Source organism: Sminthopsis crassicaudata, chromosome 1, assembly GCF_048593235.1.
Source record: "Sminthopsis crassicaudata isolate SCR6 chromosome 1, ASM4859323v1, whole genome shotgun sequence".
In the NCBI taxonomy this organism is placed as follows: domain Eukaryota; kingdom Metazoa; phylum Chordata; class Mammalia; order Dasyuromorphia; family Dasyuridae; genus Sminthopsis; species Sminthopsis crassicaudata.
This window is the reverse complement of record NC_133617.1, coordinates 419,870,308-419,887,109: the sequence shown is the minus strand read 5'-3', so window position 1 is coordinate 419,887,109 and position 16,802 is coordinate 419,870,308. Positions and strand designations below refer to the sequence as shown.

Below are 16,802 nucleotides of genomic sequence, written 5' to 3'. Positions count from 1 at the left end.
TATATTGTTCAGGTATTATTCCCACAATTCTTTCTCATTTGACACTACTTCCTTTTTCCACTCAAATGCAAGCATTCCTAAAGATGCTGACTTCGCTTTCTTCTCTATGTTCTTCCATTATTAGTACTTCTATCAAAATGAGTATTAAACATACCTCTTTAGCCCTAATGCCTTTTGAGTTTCATTCTTGTATTCTCAATTGGCTGCTAGACATTTTACCTATAGGTCCCATATAGTAGGAATGACATCTGTTTTATATAGGATGTATTAGTCCTTTAAAGAGATGGCCATCTAATATCTTTGCCATCCAAGGCAAAATCCTAATCTATAGAGTTGATGTTGGAAGTTTTAGCAGAATTCCCAAACCCCAAAGAAATACTTTTTTTCCCCTAGTATGCTGGGCAATGGAAGGGAAAAGACACATTATTTGAACTAGTGCTTTAAAAAAATTCTTAGGAATTTCATTCTTTTAAAGTCTTTGTCATCAGTAAAATTGCTTTATTTGATTTGGTAGTTTTAAGTGACTCACTGCATTCTAGTCCTGAGCCTGAAATACTGGATTGGCCTAAGATAGACCTGGCCTTAATATATCTAGTGTGGTTAGCAGAGGTTGTTTGCAATAATTTCATGGTTAATTTATTTACTGAAGTAGGGGAAAAGTGTTGTAGAAGTATCTTCAAATGATTGGATGTTCATACATAGGACTATAGCTGCAGATTTCTTTGGGATACATGGGGAATCTTCTTGGTAGAGTAAGGAGGAAGTTCCATTTACCTTTTAGTATTAGCCCAATGGATGTTTAAGAAACTTGAGAAGTAAAGTAGAAATATAGCAAAATTAAGTATTCCTTGGCTTTTGTTAATGAATTTCAAAACCGATAACATTAAGGAAAATGGAGAGAAATTGTTTTTGTGAATTGGACAATTAGAGGCAGAGATGAATGAATTTCAAGAACCATACCTTGAAAGCAGAAGTAGTTTAAGGATCTAATAAGAACAAAGGGAAAGAAGGCAATGTTAATTGGGGTGAGGACTGATAGGCCACAGATGGAAGTATGATCTCTGACCCAGAGGATTTTCTAGAAAAGATGCTAAACCCTGCTAGGATTAGGGCTATAAGTGAAGAGAACAGGAATAGGAGAAGAGGATTGGGAACCAGTACAGGTGGTTAAAAAGAAAAAGCCTTAGGCTTATCCCATTATTAGATTCCAGGGAGTGATTTACTCCACAGAGGATTCAGAAGGTAGATGTGCTTTCACCATCAAGGAACTAGGGAGATTGCAGGAGTTTAAACAGAAACCTAATGTACTAGTTTAAAAAAATGGCTAATGAGGTTATGTTCTAATGCAGACAGATCAGAGTTTTGTCAATTGCAGAGTTTCATTGGCTTGGAACTTGCAAAGTCAATGAAACTAATTTAGAGGCTCCAAATGGGTATTGTCCTTTGTCTCTTTTTAGGTGGTTAAAAGTGGAGAGTTAGAATAGAATTTCTCTAGTCTAGAGTGAAAACAAGGGAATAGATGACAATTTAAAAAGAAATGGGTATGATGGACTGGATTTATAGTCTCATTTCACTTCTTCTTAACTTTCTATCACAATTTTGTTTCAGATACAATTAGATCCTGGCTTAGATCAGATTTTAGTTATGGGTCTTTACCACTAGATCAACATATAAGTTGTGAAGTCTCAATGGGAGCTTGGGGCAGCTCTCTAGGCAAAATAGGGCTTTCCACATGAATAAAGCACTTTTGAGGATGATAGGAGATGACAAGGTGACCACCACTATGGTAGGTAGGTAGAGAAAGATACTCTTTCCTATAGAGAGCTTTGAGTTATGATTTTTGAAACATAAGGACAAAGATGATGATCTGGTCACTCAAAACCACCCATATCTTTATACCCAGTTAAAAGGGGACTGTTAAGTCTCCCTAGGGTTACTTGTCAAGGTTCATCCCAAATTCAGGCTATTCTAATTGTAGGATCACAGATAGCCTAGTAGCCACATCCTCAAATCACTGTGTCTTGAAAAGGGTACCCAGTGCTGACAGCCAAGTTACAATAATACCAAAGCATACTCCCAGGGTCCACTGGGGTGTTCTACTTTCCCAAGTAGGGGGAAGATTGCTGAGGAAAGGAGCACTTTTGTTCAAGTTAAGCTGAATGAAAGATAGGAGGTAGTGCTAATTTGGCAGAGTGGTAGAAGCAGTGCAGTGAACTCTCTTTCACAAATTCCTCCAGAAGTTTCTGCACCAGATCAAATTTCGATGGAGAAATCCAGGAAAAGTCACTGTGAGTCATTTGTCCAGCTCAGCTCAGCATACGGAGAGAGGTCTATGGACAGTGAAGAATCTGTCCAGGAATGTAATGCCTAGACCATTGTGTACAAGGGGAATGAGAGGTTTCAGACTCAAACTGAGTCATTTCTAGACCTATACCAGGACACTGCAATGGGACGGGTGCTAAATGACAAATATGTTGCCCATTCCCAGAGTGAAGTGAGAAGGAAGTTTGTGCACAGAATAGTATTCCCAAGTAGAAAGACCTTGAAGTTCAAAACCCAACAATAACAGCAGCAGCAGCAGAGTTGTGGTGTCTAAGACCCCAGACTCAGAGCAGGGTTTCACTTCCAGCATTAGCATTCAAAAGAATAAGCAAGACAGGAATTCCTTCCAAAGGAAGGCCCACAATTCTGCCATTTGAACCAATAGAGCTTTTTAGCTCTCTGAGAAGGGTGAAATCCAACAGCAATCTGCTCTTGCTCAGACCCAAACCAGATCAGGAACTTGTAGAGATGAGGGGGGCAGGAACAAGCAATTAAGACTCTGCCCTAGATCAATCCAATTTGGGAACACTAAAAACTTGTAGGAACCTCTCTCCTTGAGATCTTGGAACAACACAATACTCAATACTCCCAGAAAGCAGCAATAGACTTTCACTCCAAAAGTGCTGTATGGGCCAATCGTAAAGCTTGTCTGATGTCAGGAAGCAGGTTAGAAAAATATACCAAAAAAAAAAAAAAAAAGAACATCATAATTTCCTATTATGATGGCAGGGAATACTTACAGACACAAATTCAGAAGAAGAGAATGACTAAAACATTTACAAGCAAAACCTTGGAGAAAAACATATTGGGCACAAATTCAACCAGAATTCCCGGATAGATGAAGCAAGTATTTTTTTAAAAAAGTTAAAAATGTTTTTATAAATGGAATAAGACCAACCTGAGAAAAAATTAGAGAAGGAATGAGAGTCGTGGAAGAAATACCTGGAGAAGAAATTAATAGCTTGGAACAAGAGGTACAAAATCTTACCCAAGCAATAGACTCCCTAAATATTAGAATAAATCAAACATTTGGAAGCCAATGATTTCATAATACAACAATAGTTAAAAAAAAAAAAAAAGTAAAAAGGATGGGAAAGAATAGAAGAAAATGTAAAGATCACAAAGCAAAAACAACTGATCTAGAAATATATCAAGAAAAAAAATTAAGAATCACTGGACTAAGAATATCTGAACACAATGACCAAAAGCAGATCCTAGACATTAAGAAAATATCATGGGGTAGCTAGATGGTACAGTAGATAGGGTACCAGTCCTAAAGTCAGGAGGACCTGAGCTCAAATCTGTCCTCAGACACTTAATACTTTCTAGGTATGTGACCCTGGGTATGTGACCAAGTGTCTTAACCCCAATTTCCTCAGCAGGGGAAAAAAGAAGAAGAAATGTCACAGATCTCTTAGAACCAAAAAGCAAAAGAAATTAAGAGCACCTACCAGTCACCATTCTGAAAAAAATTCCAAAAGGAAAATATCTGGTACATCATAGCCTTAGATCTTTCAGGTCAAAATAAAAACACTGCAAGCAGCCAGAAAGATTAAATCCAAGTACCAAAAAGCCACAATCAGGGCCATATGTGATTTAGCAGCCACCATTGTATGAGAGTGGAAAACTTGGAATATGATATTCCAAAAGGCAAAGGACAAAGACTTACAGCCAAAAATAACTCACCCAGCAAAACTGAGTGCAATTCTTCATAGGAAAAATGTATCTTTAATGAAATCAAAAACATTCCTGATGAAAAGGCCAGAGAAACTCTGAAGTTCAAATACAGTAATGATAGAAACATAAAATGATAAACAGGAATGAACAATGATAAACTGCTTACATTTAAATATACAGTTATATGTGTTACCAATGAACCCTACCTATCTTCATTAGGGTTTAAATAGAGCCTAATTAGACAAGGCCTGGAAGTAGTTCTGTTTTTTATTGGTGATCTTCCAAAAAAAAAAAAAAAAAACCCAAAGAAAAGGAATGAGGAATATACTAAAAGGGAGGGTAGAGAAAAGAAGAAAAGGGAAAGGGTGCACAAGTATACATCTATACAACAAGGAGTAGGAGGTTGGGAGAAGGGAGTGTAGCTGACTTGAATCACTCTCAATAAAACTGGTCAAAAACAAAAAGGAAGAACATACATACACAGACATAGAGAGTTGGGTAGGAAATGCATTTAATTTGACAGGAAAATAGGTTATTTGGCCTGTCCAGGATCACACAATTAGTGTCTAAGAACAAGTGTTCTTAGACATTTTGAATGCATTTGAATTTAGCAAGATGAATCCTTCTGAATCCAGCATGTTGTCCACTGAAAACATCTAGCAACACTGCCTCTACTCATTCCCCTTTTTCAATAACTGCCTTTTTACATTCTAACTTTAAGCTTGAATCAATCATCCAGGATTGTCTGAGCAGGTCAAATTCAACTTGTCCAAAATTTATCATACCTCCCCCTTTCCCCTAAGCCCTGCCTCCTTTCTGGGTGTTTTTATTTTGGTTAATGATTATATTATTTTTCCAGTCACTCAATCTCCAAATATTAGTCATCTCTAACTAATTTGTACACACACACATACATATTCAGAGTCCATTACTAAGCCATCTCCATTTCTCCTTTGTAATACCTCTTATATCCATCCTTTCTTTCCATTTTCCTTGTGACTACTATCTTGGGTCTTATTCTTATACCTAGATAACTGTAGTAGTAGTACTCTCCCAACTAGTTTCTGTCCCATTTGTCTTTACATTCAGAATATGTACAGCCATACTGATCTTCTGAGGATATTGTGTTCATGAATATTGGTATTCATGGCTCTGATCTTCTTAAATCTTATATCTTACTACTACTGTATTTTCTGAAACTTTACATCCAGCCAAACTAGTCTACTTACCCATTGTCATCCATACATGTCACATGCATTCTGGTCCCTATGCCTTTGCTTATTTATACTATTCTGTCTGAACTGTCTTCCTTTTTTTCCCCCCTCTACTTGTCTAAAATCTACCTCTCTTTCAAGGTCCTTCCTTGTCCCTTCTAGATCTCATCTCCTTTTCCAGATTTCCCTATTAACAATAACTTATTATTTTACCTTACATTCTTTAAGGCTTATTTGTACTCTTCACTGGAAAGTACTATAGCCATAGAATGACAGCTGTGTTTTTTTTTTTATTATTCTTTTCTGGTCCTCATTTATTTATTTTCTCCATTTTTTTGGATGAGAGAACAGCTTGGGACTCTTACCAAGAGTTTTCCTTAGCTATAGGACTACATATCTAACTTATCTGAACATCACTCTATTCTATGTCTAGGAAGACTATGAAGACTAATAATGTCCTGGAATCCAAGAAGGTAGTGTGATCAGCAAAAAAGACCCCCTGGGATTAATTGACTGGAGCACTTCTGGAGTATGTGTGCACTCAGTCACTCTAGGAAATGTGACTGCTTCCCCCCAAATAAGCAACACTGCCTGGCACAGGTCCCTGTTGACACAATGGTTCTCTGTGTAGAAAACAAGTTTCCTTTTAAAAAAAAATCTCAGGCTGTCATTGCTGTGAAGCCTCACATTTCCTAATCCCAGAGAAAGGTCATGAGATAGAGGAAAGTATTAAAATTCACCTTACGGATAACACTGAATAGAGCTTTTCTTTATTTCATGGCCAGTTTGGCTCAAAGATGGCTTGAGAGATCTGGAGATCCTTGTTCTTGAATATCTGGACTAACTCTGATCTTATGAAGCTTGGGCCATTTCTAGTCTTGGGGATTCATGATTCATAATCATGGTAACACTAAAAGGACAAGGTTTCTTCTTGTCCTATATTATTAGGTCAAGGATCATCCATTTCTACTCAAACCTGCTTTCCTGTCTGGACCAAAACTATAAGGGTTGATGAAATAAAATGTCTTATTTCCTTTCTGACCTCTAAAGAAATGCAAACATCAGTTGGGGTCAGATAAATAATTTTTAGATTTCCCAAAGTTCAAAATTTTTAGGGAAAAAACCTGCCCTAAATGGCTCATATGCCATGCCCAAGATATTAATCCAATGTTCAGAGCATATTCCTATCATAAAATGGCCCAAATAGTCAAGTCAAGTTACTGACTCTCTCTTCTAATTAACACAAACTTTTCTGCCTTTTTTTTCCTGCATGGTCTGTCATATACATATGCACTGTCCTTGGAATCAATCAAGACACCTGAATTTGAATTCCAATTTGGACATTTATTAACTATTGGAAAAAGGACTGGGTGTAGAATCAAGAAGATTTATCTTCTCGATTTCAAATCCCATCCCAGAAACTTACTAATTGTGTGACTCTAGACACATCACTTAAACCTGTTTGTCTCAATTTCGTTATCTGTAAAATGAACTGAAAAATGAAACAGTAAACCACTCCAATATCTGTGCCAAGAAAGCCCCAAATGGAGTCACAAATAGTAAGATACAAATGAAACAATTCAACAACAAAAAATAATAATTTCCCAGCATCTGTTTCCTTATATATAACAGAATAATAATACTTGTACTATTTATCCTATATACTTGTATGAAAAGTGACTTGTAACTCTGTAAATCAATACTACAAAGCAGAAAAAATTATATTCCATTAAACTGCCTCCAAATAGCAAAGAGAAAGATTTTTAAAAAAATTTAGTGGCTATTATTATTTTTATTATTATCTGTGTTGGACTTTTAGAAGTCCAATTGGCTCTTTTACAGTTAGCCAGTAAACTTTACAAGGTCAGGGGTCTATGACCTTGTTATTTAGTCACATATAGCTTATACCAGAATATAGCATAGTAGAGCAGATGCACAGTAATGGGCACATGAATATTTTGAGACATTAATGATAACAGTGATGACTATGTTTAATAACAAAAACATGTCTAGAAGTCATAGACGAACACAGTAAGATTTGTACCTCTGTTAAATAGCCTGACATGGGAGTTTATTTTTTTAAAAAAGTCATTTTCTCAAGAGGCTCTGACTAAGATTTAGGGGAGAATTTCAAGTCCAGGGTTGTTCTCTATTGCTTAAGGAAGTCATGTTAGATTATGGATGGAGTAGCAAGAGAACACAAGGAATAATACTAATGAAAGTGTATAATATAGGGGAAAAAAGACAAGACAATGTATTTGTTGGCTAGGCCTCTTATAATTTGAAGCCTTAGAAGTTTCTGTGGGGTTGCCAAGGATCTCTGAGGATGACAGGGTACATGGCACAAATTAATTACACACATTTTGATTACTTCTACGTGAATGATAGTTTCCATTTGATTCCTTGCTTGGCTTTAATGTTTATATAGCCTGAGTAACCAATCCATCAACAAGGGCAAAAAAGTGACCATCTAACTAAAAAGCTATTTAAACAATGATATACTCTACCTCTGCCCATTTGATTGGGAGTTCCCTGAGGAACTGAGAGTAGGGATCATGTGTTCTTATCACCTTTAGTGATTTCTACAATGTGCAAGGCATTGTGGAGTTCCCAGAAATAACTTTTGATTTCAATGTATAGCAGCTAAATTGTTAATGAGTGGTATAGGCAATACATGTTATAGGAAGTCAGAGGAGGTGGTCAGTGTGGGCTAGGATGATCAGAGAAGACTTTATGGAAGAGAAGTGAAATTGGATTTGACTCAAAGTAGGCATTGACTCTGAATACCTTAAAGTGCTATATAACTGTCATCTATTATTATCTGATACAATATTTTCATTTTACAGATGAGAAAATTAGGTCCCAGAGAAACTGATTTAACCATTGGGGTAGCTTGGCAGAGCCAGGTTTAAACCATGGTCCTCTGCTTCCAAATCTTGAGTTCTTTACACTGCTTCCCTTAAATCACTGATTAGCCATTGCCATTAGAGACCAGTTACCACTTGTAAGACAGTTCAAGCAATCTCTGTCTCTCAAAGCCCTACAAAAGTAACAATTTTGGGACAGCTAGATAGTGTGGTGGGTAGAACACTGGCCCTGGAGTCAGGAGAACCTAAGTTCAAATCAGGCCTCAAACACTTAATACTTAATAGCTGTGTGACTCTGGCTAAGTCACTTAACCCCAATTGCCTAAATTTTTTTTTTTAATATTTAAAATTAAAACAACTTTCTGATACCACTTCATACCTATTAGATTGGCTAAGATGATAGAAAAAGATAATGATAAATGTTAGAGGGGATATGTAAAAACTGAGATTCTAATGCATTGTTGGTGGAGTTGTGGACCGATCCAACTATTCTGGAGAGGAATTTGGAACTATGCCCAAAGGGATATCAAATTCTGCATACCCTTTTGATCCAAAGGTGTCATTACTGTTCTGTATTCTAGAGAGATCATAAAGGAGGGGAAAGGACCCACGTGTGCAAAAATGTTTCTAGCAGCTCTTTTTGTAGTGGTAAGAAATTGGAAAGTGAGTTGATGCCCCTCAACTGGGGAATGACTAAATAAGTCATGGTACATGAATATAATGGAATATTATTGTTCTATAAAAAATGATGAATGGGCTGACTTCAGAAAAGCCTGGAAAGACTTCTATGAACTGTTATCAAGTGAAGTGAACAGATCTAAGAGAATCATGTACATAGCAACAGCATGATTGTGTGATCAATTGTGTTGTGGTCTTGGTTCTTCTCAGCAATACTGTGATCCTGGATAATTCCAATAGATTTGGGATGGAAAATGCCATTCACATTTAAGAGAAATTTGGAGACCAAATGTGGATCGAAGCATAATATTATTTTAATTTTTGGGGGGTTTGTTTTGTTTTTCTCATGGCTTTTCCCTTTTGTCCTGATTTTCCTTTTATGACACAACTAATTTGGAAATATTTAAAATGATTTCACAAGTGTAACTTATCAGACTGCTTGTTGTCATGGGAGTGGGGAGGATAATGGAGGAAGGAAGAAAAATTTGGAACTAAAAATCTAAACAAAAAATGAGTGGTGGAAACTATCTTTACATGTAACTGGAAAAATAAAATAAAATACTATTAAGGATTTTTTAAAAATGATTCTTTTTTTTTTTTTTTAGATTTAGAGAAAGCTCTAAATTCCCTGGAAACTGGTATTGGCAAGGTTTTGGAATCGGACAAAAGTGTTTATGTCATCAATTTAGGGCTAATTCCCCTTATGATTGGCTACTTGTCATTTGTAATCTACTGGTGTACAGGACTAGAAAAACAGTAGGCACCTCAGGCCAGTCTTACTGAAGTCTGAAATGTTAGGGTGTGGTATGATCTCAGGGCAATTATTCATTGCTCTGTTGCTCTTCCAAGAGAAAGATTTGCCTTCTTCACCAGCTACCGAAAAACAGACCAAGAGTATTCTCCATTATGTCTGGCTAATGTGAAAAGCCCTTTCATATCCTACATCAGCCTGCTCTTCTAATCCTAGAAGCTCTCACTATATCTAGAGTGGGAGGGAAATATGAAAGGACAAACTTTGAGGGCTAAGACATTGTTGGTAAACTATTGGACCCTGAGATCAGGTTACAAGTAGAGTGCAAAGGAAATCACCTATCAGGTACCTAAGAACACCTGGCCATGTCAATAGATTAGTCCAACTCCCCCGCAAAAGGCTTCGAGATCTGTTCTTTTCGCCTATGGCTGGGAAGAAGCTGTTCCCTGAAGTAGGGAGCTGCTACAGAAATGACCCTAGGGACCCAACCATGGTGGTGTTATTTTGGACTCAAATCTGAGGCCAGCACGCTGAGAATGTGCAATGAGATCTCTAGGCTGAAAGACCAGCCCACCCACACCCAGCTGCTTCCTACTTATTCTACTGTTCTCTTTTAGAATCATAGGACCACAGCTAGTATTGATATTTATGTTCAAAATATCTTCCTTTATTTCCTATCCACAGGTTCTCAAGGCACTCATGGGGAAGACCAATATTTCATTAAATGCTAAAGAGCCAATTACAACACTACAAAAGACTGCCCCTAAATTGCTTATCACTGGCCATTTAGGTGGAATAGGATGCTCTCCATAAAGAAGAGGTCTTTAGCTTATTGCCCAGAGCAACAAAATCCCAAAGCATAAATCCACCACTTTCTCCTCCTGGACAGGCCACTATGACCACATATAAAATCTAACCAAATTCCTTCGGGCAGGCAAAGAACAGTTCATTAAAATCAGGCATGGAGACCGATTAGAGACAGCAGGGCCAAACTCCCACAAACCTTCAGTTTCTAGGCTGGAATGCTGAGCATGAATAGATATGGATGTATATTCTGTATTTCAAATGAGGCAAAAAATGAACTAGGAGGCAAAGACTTGTTTGGGGTTATTCTTTCCCCAATCCCCACAATAGGCAGATTAAACCCAGACACAGATTTCCTAACCACTCCCAAACATCCTCTGCCCAAGGGCAGTCATTCCCATCACAAAACATACATGTTATCTCTTGGATCCGAGTGAAGGTTAGGAAACACCATTTTCCCCAAGTTTTAGCAGCCAGTGGACCTCAGACATTACTTAGATCACTTGGTAGTTTCTGCCTGCTGACAGAAAACTAAGCCAGAAGACCTCAGAAGGTTCCTCGGAGCAAATAGTGTATCTTTAACCACAGTAAAGCCAAGCCAAAGAGAAAGACTCTACAAGCAGAATATGAACAAACTCGACTCCCTACTCTCTCTCTACTCCCTCTCCCCATTAACAATAACTTACATTCCCCGGTGCCTTAGTTTCTAACTACCATAATTATAAACAGAGCTCTGATAAGTCCCTGAAGACAGGGGCTCAAGGCTATAACCCCAGTTCCCTCTAGGGACTTAGGCCTTAGAAAAATCAGGGCCTACCTTGAGTCTGGCCCTAGAATGTTTTCTTCGGAGGTAAGGATGGAGAATGCAGGGGGCAGCCAGGCTCGGAAGATGAAGAAATGAAATCTCTGCAGCTGCAGGAGAAGATCTGGGAGGCAGACAATTACAGAAAGCACGGATCCTTGCAGGAAGAGGAGCCTTTTCCCAAGGGTGTGAGCTGAGAGGCAGAGCTAAGCTTGCTCTAGAGGTTCAGGGCTGCCGCTCTCTTTTTCAGAGCTGGCTTGGTGTAGGCAGGAGCAGGGATGGGTGGGGCAGGAACTGTCCAAGCCAGGCTCTTCTCAGGCTGTCTTGAGAGGCTAATCTCTTGTTTCTAGGGGTGTTGCTGCTGCTGCTGCTCGCTGCTGCTTCAAGGCCTGGGAGTAAGGCCGGGGTGTTCCCTCTTTCCCCTCCCCCTAGGCAGTGGACTGAGGAGTGCAGGCTGGCAAGCTGCTGCCCAATTGGTTCATGAGAAGCTCCGCTGTAAATAAAGGGCCACAGATGCGCAGTGAAGTGGGCTAGGAGAAGAATCTAGATTGGATTACACAGAGCCCGTTAGAGCGAGGAAAGATGGGAGGGGCAGCCCAGAGAGAGAGAAGCTGCTGGCATTCACTCACATGCTTCTCTCCCTCAGCACCATCCACAGTGCCCAGATGGGCAAAAGAAGCCAATCTTCAGCTCCAATTTTCTAGCCCCTCTGCCCATAGCAGCAGCACTCACTTCCCAGATAGATGACTCAGCTGAAGTTCGAGAAAAGAGAGATCAGTGCCCCCAAGGCCAATGTGATCTATTCCCTAGGTCAAAGCTCTTTCCCAATTGCATTGTGGGGGCAGATTTTTTTTTCCGCCTTCTCTATTCTTTGTTGTTGTTCAGTCTGGGTCAGTCTTTGTTACCCCATAGCCCCAATTTTCTTGGCAAATCTGTGAGTGTTTGAGGTTAGATTTAAACTGTTTTTCCTAACATTAGGCCCGGAGCTCTATCTACTATATCACACAGTTGCCCTTTACAATCCATGGGGTTTTCTGGAGTGATTTGTGATTTCCTTCTCTAGTGGATTAAAGGAAACAGAAACTAAATGACTTGCCCAGAATCACACAGCTAATACGTGTCTGAGGCTGGATATGAACTCAGATCTTGAATCCAGGCCCAGGACTCAATTAACTAAGCTATCTCTCTGCCTACATCTACTAAACTTATCTCAACCCAATCAATGACAAGAGGGATTTGAGAGTACCTTGTTGGAGATGCAATAGCTGGACTTCCACTACCTTAGCTCGACATGTTTTGGTAAGTGGTCATTGGGGTCCCTAGCTTTTTTCCAATAACTTCCCTTCTGCCACCACGGAATAAAAGAACAAGTAAAGGTAGGCTATATTGCTCAAACACAGTCCCCCAAAACTATACAATGTTTGGAGTGCTAGGAAACTCCCAGATAAGGTATGGAAGGCAAGCAGCATCATCATTCACAAAGTCTCTGAGGACTAGCCTGTTTCCAATCTGAATTTTGCTGCTTGCTAGAGGTTAGGATGAGGAGAAGAAACTAAAGTTAAGGATTTTCTTCTTCCACCTTGCTCTTTGTTTCTACACTTTTCAAACAAAAATTGAGGCTCAGAAGAGAAAACTTAAGTATCAGCAGAAAAAGATTCCATCTTTCATCTCCCTCTCCTTATCTCCCATGTTCCATCTTTGGAAAAATGGGATAAAAATTAAAAATAAAGTTGGTCAATCATTCTGTAACACCCCATCCCTCTTCCTCCCTTACTTACTCCCCCAACTATTTAGCCAAATAATGTAAGGCTCTCTGAAACCCAGAACTCTTTCAAAAAGTGTACAAGGGTTCTGACCAGAAGACCAAAGCTGGAAAGCCCACCTCTGACATTACCTGAAGTAGAGCATGTTCTTAGACTGACCACACTTTTTCTGGGACTTTGAATCCAGCCTCCCCAGGTGTGAGGGGAAGGCAGCAAACTCCCAATCTGGCTTGATGGGTCCCGTCCAGGCTGTTGTCTGCCCATTACAGCTGCCTGTGAAGCCTTCAGGTTAATAATAGCAGCTCTGATGCCAAACGGGTTGAGAAGACACTGTGGGAGGTGTTTATTTTTACACTCTGGCGTCAGCATCTAGTTCTACTGGTTATTGCCCGAATCCAGGGCAGCTTTCTACTTCAAGAGCAACCCTGTGCTTTTCTAGGGTCACTGAGAACCAGGACAGCTCAATAGGTCTCCAGACAAAACTGAGTCTTTCTGTAAATACCCCATGAGAAGCAGTAATGAAGATTAGGGGTGGGACTCTCACTCAGCTTGTCTGAGGCTGAATTGAGGCTCAGCATGCAGTAAGCTCTGTCACCAAATCTCTGGTAGACTTCAGTTTGAGAGTCATTGTTTAGGAATTTTAGTCCCATGACCTCCTAGTTAAAAGACTGTGATTGTGAATCATGCAGATTATTTGCTCAATTAATATTTATGGATTTGATTAGAAAAGGAAAATAAAAAGGTACTTTGTTTTTACACAGAAAGATCTGAAAGATACTTCAGCAACTGTCCACAGGCAAAACAGAGGGTTAGCTCTCTAAAGTGGCCATGATTGCATAATAATGAGTGGTGAAATTTTAAAGAAGGGGAGAAATATCTACTAGAGACATCATAAAAGATACTGAATTTTGTTCAAACTTATTTGCAACTTTTTCCTCTATTTACCCAGAAAAGACAATATAAGGAACAAACACAGAGAAACAGTGTTTTTTTCATCCTGGGTAGCTACCACCCATGAACTCACACCAGAAAACTTCTTGTCCCAATTTTTCTCTACCTACCAAGTACTGAAGTTCCCTGTCAGAGACTCCTCCCCCAATTCTCACCAAGTAAAGTTGTGGGGCAACTGGAAGCTGGGGTATTGTCCGGAAAGCTAGAGTGCCTATTGAAGAGTCATGCATATTGTGAATACAGGGCTCCTGGGGAATGATAAAAATGCACAACACACCAGGAAGGAATGCAGGAATGCAGAAATGCAGCTATGAGTACATCAATGGTGACTCCAGGGCTTTCCATTTACAACTGACTCACTACCAAGATAGAAACAACAAGCCAAGAATTGGAGTAGTCTGAGGGAGGTAAAGGGTAGGCACTCCATGCAAATTTTCTGATTTTCAAACAATAGGAAAAACTATATAATCTCAGAAGCAACCAAACTTCTGCAGAGATATGGGTTTGATTTAATTTCTGCCTGGAAGCTAGCCATATCTAGGATAGAGGCATGGTGCCCAGCAGTAAAAGCCCTGGTCTGCAAGGCAGGAAACTTCATTTCATTCTTAACTATGCCCCTAGCCTCTCTGAGGAAACTTGGGAGCTCAGGATCTATGATTCTGAGAACTCTTCATGCCATAGTTAAATCCAACTTACCAACCTCCCAGGACTGTTGTCCAGATGAGTTATAGTCAAACACTAAGACAGGCATGATAGGAACAAGAAGGGAAGAGAGGCCTATCCAACTAGAGTGGCTGCTTGCTAGGAATAAGCTGGATCTTACTGTGCCCTCTTCCTTGGGATTCTCAGGACTTTCCAAATAGGAGCCTGTTATGATCTAGTCTCTGGTTTGTAGAATTTGATTGCCTGTAACCCTAGTCTTAGTTAACCTTACCTACTTAAGGGTACTGGAAATTTCTCTCTCTCTCTCTCTTTTTTTTCTTTCTGAGGCTGGGGTTAAGTGACTTGCTCAGGGTCACACAGCTAGGAAGTGTTAAGTGTCTGAGACCAAATATGAACTCGGGTCCTCCTGAATTCAAGGCTGGTGCTCTATCCACTGCGCCACCTAGCTGCCCTGGTACTGGAAATTTCAATTCAACAAACATGACTGTGTTATTTGCTGGGGCTACAAAGAACAAAAAAAGCTCTCATGGACTTTATATAATGGAAGATGAGTTACAATCTATGTACAAATCAATTCAAAATAATTTGAAAAGGGAAAGGATATTAACAATTAGTTATAAAAAAGAAGACTGCTAAGTTGAACCTAGAAGGAAGTGAAAGATTCTATGAGATAGAAAGGAGGAGAAAGGACATTCTAGGTACTATAAGAAATGATTTTTGCAAATGCACACATGCAGGAGATGGAATGTCATGTTTGGACTACAGCTTGTAATCCAGTTTGGCTGGAATGAACAATGTGTTGCAAAGGGGAATAAAAATTGGCTGTAGCCAATTTGCAGAGGGTCTTAAATGTCAGAAGCCAATGGAAGGCTTCTAAGTAGGGAGATGAAGGTTAGATGAGAGAAGAGACTGGAAACTGGTAAACCACTTAGGAGGTTATCACAACAGTTGCCTAAAGAAGGGGGTGGTGGCTATCTAAGTGGAGAGAAGGGGGCAGATAGAAGATCTTGAGGAGGAGAGATAACAAGATTTGCATTTGATAAATGAGATGGAAAAATAGAGACTCTAGAATCCTGAATTTAACCAAGTGGGAAGATGGTAAAACCCTCTATAATACTGAATGAGATGAGGTGAGATCTTTCAAGACAGCTGTGAAAATCGAGTATGGCTTCCATCTACTTCAGAGTTCGAGTAGGCCTGAAGGACTCTGAAGTTCGAGCAAAGGGCATTGCCTTCCCCTCCTATGATATCATCTCCCTATTTCATCCAAATATGGGCAACTATGTACTTATTGGTCAAGTTCAATTTCATGGGTAGATCTCGCGTTTAGAATGTAAGATTCTCAGCCAATGAGGATGAGGGTCAGTGGTGGGAGGGGGCGTTTTGCATTAGGGATTAAAGGTGCTGTCCTGCCCACAGGAGGTCCTTCCTCCCTTCGATTGTCTACTCGAGGAGTGGGACGCCCTTCTCGAGAGAAAGTACAATAAACTTTGCTTTTCTCTAGAGCTCTCTCCAGCTTTTTTATTAAATGGTGACCCCTCACCATTTCCGTACCACACAATACTGAGGAAGTTGTTTCTCAAATTAGTTCCTCTCTTGCTTGTTTGTATTTCTCTGCCAACATCCTCCCTTCTCACCTGTGCTGATAAGAATCTCTGACCAATCATTCAAGGATGGTTCATGTGCCATCTAGCACTTGTCAGGTACAATCTTCCCCTTAAACTTTACTTACTTATATACATACTGCACTCTCCATCCCACCCATTCCATGTTACCATAATTTAATCTTATAGAGGCAAAGATGTGTTGTCTTTGTATCCCCCAGTGCTTTCCACTGAGTAGGTCTTTAATAAATAGGAGGGAAATGTAGATTTAGAGCAAAAAGTGCAGAATGCTTTTTTGGATATGTGGAATAAGAAATGTAAATTGGACATTCAGGTGGAGATCCCTATCAGGGAGTCAGTGAGGTGGGACTAGACTTTAGGAGACAGATTAAAATTGAATATAAAGATTCCAGAGATAATCAGTGATAAGGGCACACAGAGACTATATAGTGAGGAGAAGAAAAAAAAAGAAAAAAAAAAAAAAAAGGAATAAGCCATTAGGATCACCAGTACTTAAAAGCTAGAAATATTTTAGAAAAAGGAAGTTTCTCTGTTCCTTGCTCAAGGGAAGTTCTCAAAGCTTCCCAAGGTAGAGGAATTTCACTTCAATCCTTTACTTATGAGCCCCAGAACATTGACTGATAGTCTAAATTTCAATAGATCCAGCATTTAGCAGTTAAGATATAAAAACAGACTTTATCTGCTA

General features: G+C 39.3%; 1 protein-coding gene across 12 annotated transcripts in view; it reads right to left on the bottom strand.

The window, feature by feature from the left end:
• RUSC2 (RUN and SH3 domain containing 2) overlaps positions 1 to 16,802 on the bottom strand; it is an 89,424-nt gene that overhangs the window by 34,825 nt on the left and 37,797 nt on the right. For 2 of the 12 annotated variants that reach the window (XM_074280289.1, XM_074280288.1), the window contains exon 1: positions 11,131 to 11,747. The exons of 4 other annotated variants lie outside the window; for them this stretch is intronic. The gene's annotated coding sequence lies outside the window, so the exon portion shown is untranslated. Of the gene's footprint in view, positions 1 to 11,130; positions 11,749 to 13,009; positions 13,334 to 16,802 lie in introns of those variants that run through there. 6 more of the 12 variants (XM_074280293.1, XM_074280295.1, XM_074280296.1 and 3 more) reach the window with 6 other exon arrangements.